Raw genomic sequence first — 4877 nt, forward strand, 5'->3', positions numbered from 1 at the left:
TCTCTGTCTGTCTGGCGAGCGTACGCGCCCTATAGCAAAAACCTCTCAAAAAAAAAAAAAAACCACTAAATACATGGGTTGGCAGGTGGCATGGTGTTAATGCACTGGACTCCCACATGGCCAACTGTGGTTTGGATCTCAGACCTGGCAGCTTGCTTTCTTGCTTTTCCCTTCTTTCTCTTTCTGTCTCTCTCTGGTCAAATTAAAAAATGTTGATAATAACAACACAGAATTAAATAAATAAGTAATTATAAAAACTAAAAAAAAAACAAAAACACTAAGTAAAAAATAATACACAAATATGACCCCAACTCTGTTTTAAAAAATCTATAGATGGGGCCAGCAGGTGTGTGGTGATTAAGGTACTGGACTCCCACATGGCCCACTGTGGTTTGGGCCCCAGACCTGGCGGCTTGAAAATCATGCCGAATATGTGTGCATACATGCCCGAAATTCCGAGGAGAATGGAGCACAAAGGACTGTGGTGTGGCCATCTTCCTTGGTGGGTGAGCCATGTGTCCTATGGCAAAAAAACTAAAAATAAATAAATAAACAAAAATGTAAAAATAAATCCAGAGAAGAAGAGACGCACACTGAAAATTTAATCATGGTTATCTCTGAGTAGTAAGATTATAGATGGCTTTTATTATTTGTTTATTTATTTATTTAATTTACTATAGGGCTCGAACACTGGTCAGAGAGAAAGAAAGTGAGAAATCACTCTCCCAGGGGGTGGGTGGGGGGACTGGCCACATTGTAATTTCTTTTCTTCCATTCTCCTCAGGATTTTGGGCACACATGTACACACACCCAGCCCATTTCTCAAGCTTTCGGGTCCAGAGCTCAAACCATGCAGTCAGCCATGTGGGATCCAGCCATCTTAATCACTTCTGGGCCCTATAGAGCTTTTAAAATTCTCTTTTCTAGGGGTTGCCAGATGGCATGATGGTTGGGGCCTTGGACTCCCACATGGCCTACCATGGTTTGAGGGAGTCCTCCTGTAATGGAAGTCCCCCTGTAATGTTTGCCTGCCCAGCATCTGCAGCACCTTCTTTCAGCAAAATAACATTCCTCTCACTCCCACCCTCCACCAGTAGGTACTATCAATAAAGTTGCTTAGTCAAAGGACAGGCCACTAAAGCTGGCCAATCCAATCTCTACTGGGAATTCAGTCTTTGGTGGTGAGACACCAAGCTTGAGGATGGCTGGAGGTGATTCATTTTGACAGAAGAGACTATGCCTTAGTCACTGCCCTGCTCTGTCATTTCCAAGTCAGCCCACTTTTGAGCTTTTCTTTGAGGTTGTGAGCTCCTGTGAGCTCTTCTTTGCCTTTCCAATAAACTTCCATTTTTGTTAAGTTCCCCAGTCAGTTTCTGTTACTGTAACTCAAGAGCCAGCTGAGGAAGTGCTCAGGGATGGTGTTCATAGATGGGTCATCCTGGTGTTTCCAGTCATTTTCCCTGGTTTGAGGGACCGTCATCATCCCATACCCACAGAGTCTTCAGAGTGGCCGTTGCCCTCATGCAGCTAGTTCTGGGTTAAGAGGGAGAAGCTGGACCAGCACGGACCGACATCCCTTGGAGTCACCTGAGTACAGTCTGGAGGGTCCTCCAGAGGGTAGGGCCCCGGGAACAGGCTGTCATAGCTGGCTCTTGAGTTACAGTAACAGAAACTGACAGGGACTCAGGACTTCGGCTGTGGTGGACACAAGTTAAACAGATCTTCCTACTTGGCAGAGAATCTCTGCTGGAGCACCCTGGGCAGATCATCTGTGAGGACTGGGGACCCTGTACATGGGTTGAGGTACCCTCTTATTGGTATGGATGACCAATAAAGCTATGAGCAATCATACTGACATATGTGATTTTTACCTTCCTCCAACTCCAGCCCCACGGGGTAGTGGTGGTGGTGGTTCTGTTTTTGATTATTTGGTTGGTTTTTATTCTTTTACTATAGTGTAAGTGCACTCACCAGAGACAGAAAAAGGAAAAGTGCCCCCTTGGGACCAGCAGATGGTGTGGTGATTAAGGTGCTGGAAAATCCCACATGGCTGACCATGGTATTAAGGGGCTGGAAAATCCCACATGGCTGACCATGGTTCAAGTCCCGGACCTGGTGGTTTGCTTTTTCGCTCTCTTCCTCTCTTTCTGTGTGTGTGTGTGTGTGTGTGTGTATGTGTGTGTGCATGTGCACACACACGTATGTATCTCCTTCTGATCAAATTAAAATGAATGAATGATTAAATAAAATTAAATAAATAATTCTTTTTACTTAAAAAAAAAAAAAGTGCCCTCTTGGGGCTAATAATTCTTTTTACTTAAAAAAAAAAAAAGGGCCCTCTTGGGGCTGGCCATGCTGCAATCCCTCCTCCTCCATTTTCCTACTGGGATTCTGGGCATGTATGCACCCTTGCATGTTTCTCAAGTCGCTGGGTCCAAGATGCAAACCTTATAGTCGACCAGTAAAATCCAGCTGCCTTAACCTCTGTGCTACCTGCTGGCCTCAGCCCCCCAAATTCTTTCTTTTTAAAAAAGGTTTTTTTCTTAGTGTATGTACACGTGCTGGAGAGAGAGAGAGAGAGAGAGAGAGAGAGAGAGAGAGAGAGAGAGAGAGAGAAATCACACACACACACACACACACACACACACATCCCTGGGGAGGGGGATGGCTATACCACCATCCTTTCTCCTCCATTCTCACAGACACATGCCTGACGTGAATTTCAAGTGACCAGGTTCGGGACTCAAACCATGGTTGGTCATGTAGGAACCCAGAAACATAACCTCTATGCCATCTGCGGCCCTCCTTCAAATGTTTAACAAATATCTTCTTGCTAAATAAAGTGAGGAACAAAGAGGAGGAGGATATCAGTGTATTCTCTTGCAGCTACACCCAGCAGCCATGAACCCCAGGGTCCACACTGCTGCGGTGGGAAGATTGCTCTTCCTGGTAGGGTCTAAGAACTGGAGAACAGCTCAGGATATGTTTCCTTTTTCTTTCCGCAGATATGATCATTCAGATATTATTGAGAGGGAGTCACGGGAATTTTACATATTAAATACAGTCATGCTTTGCTTATTTTAGACCGTTTAGTCATTGTGTGAACATCACAGAGTGTACTCACACAAACCTAGACGGCCTCGCCTGCGGCCTGCCTAGGCTATATTATATAGTCTACATTCTCTTTATGGGACCACTGTCATTTACGTAGCCTATCATTGACTGAAACATTGTTATGACTACATGAATAAATTCCTCCTGAAGACTGGAGGAGTGAGAGCTAGGCAGTGGCTCCAGCAATAATGCAACTGGACCCACATATAACAAGGCCTTTGGTTTGCATCCCAAAGCCTTCCAGGACCCCCTGAGGGCACATCTATGTGCCCATAATTTGGGCCAGCTGAGACTGGGGCGAGAACATGACCTGAAGACCCGTTAGGAATGTCTGTCTCTCTCTTTCTCTCTCATAAAAAAAAATAAATTTAAAAACAAAAAAGGATGTGTGGAGTCATTGGGGATGCTGGAGTGACCTAACATCTGCTTTGCTTGGAACTGAACATCTATCTGGAGTGAAAATTTGCATTATTAACCTCTTTCTCTTCTCCTCCCCTGTCATCTTCACTTGCCATTTTCCCCATCCCCCTTCTAGCTCATGAACTTGCCAAGAAAGATCGTTTATAGCTATCTGGACTGTTCTTGAATGGGCACAGAGGCCAATGAAGTTTCTTGACCTGGAATTCCCACTGAAATAAAAAATAAAAGCACATCATCATGACCCTCCAGGAACAGAAGGCTGGCTTTTCCGTAGACAGTGACATGATGGGCTTCAGGGGGTTGAGCATTTTGACTTCCTACCACTGCCTCCACCATAACTGCATCCCTATCAATAGACGCTTACTTGAATAATGCCATCTCACTCTTAGTGAGAGTTTGAGTCTGTGCCAGGCTAATCCTCACAATGACCCCATGAATTAGGGACTATAAGCATCCCCACTTTATAGATGAAGACACCGAGGCAGTTTGAACAGGCATGGCAAAGCATGAGCTCCACCCAGGCCAACTTATGCTTAGTGATCCTCAAGAAGAAAATGTGTATTGATTTTGAGCTTCAAGATGAAAAAGACGGTGAGAAAGTGGCCAAGCAGTAACGCAACACCCTGAGGGGCTGACTCCCGGGGGGGAAGGTTCCAGGTTCACGTCCAGAAACCTTGAGCATACCAAGCATGTGTGGCTATGATCTGGGGTGGGCTATGCTGATGGTAGACTGCAGAGGGAAGACCCTACTGGACATGCCTATCTCTCTAGCCTTCGCTCATGATCATGGAAGAAAGAAAGAAAGAAAGAAACTTTAAATATATATATAAAAGAGAGAAGAGCCAGCAGATGGCATGGAGGTAAAGATAGCTGGATCCCACATGGCGAACTTCGCAGTCCAGGTTCCAGACCCAGTGGCTGGAGAAACGCTCCTGGTATGTGTGTGCATGAGTGCCCCAAAATCCCAAAGAGTAGGGACTATGACATGGCCATCCTCCTTGGGGGTGATTTCTCACTTTCTCTCTCTCTGGTGAGTGCATATACTTTAAAGCAAACAAACAAAAATTTAAAAAAAGAGAAAGTGGACTTGAACATTAGAAGCTGCAGCTTTCCAGCTTCTGTCATTAGCCAGGCACTGAGAGCGTGATTTACTGCACAGTTGGTGGTTCACAGGGAGCGTTTCTCCAGCCACTGGGTCTGGGACCTGGACTGCGAAGTTCGCCATGTGGGATCCAGCTATCTTTACCTCCATGCCATCTGCTGGCTCCTCTCTCTTTTTATATATATACACATTTAAAGTTTCTTTCTTTCTTCTTTCTCCTTCCTCCCTTCCTTCCTTCCTC

The sequence above is a fragment of the Tupaia chinensis genome, unplaced genomic scaffold (assembly GCF_000334495.1).
Source record: "Tupaia chinensis unplaced genomic scaffold, TupChi_1.0 Scaffold000154_1, whole genome shotgun sequence".
NCBI classification, from domain to species: Eukaryota; Metazoa; Chordata; class Mammalia; order Scandentia; family Tupaiidae; genus Tupaia; species Tupaia belangeri.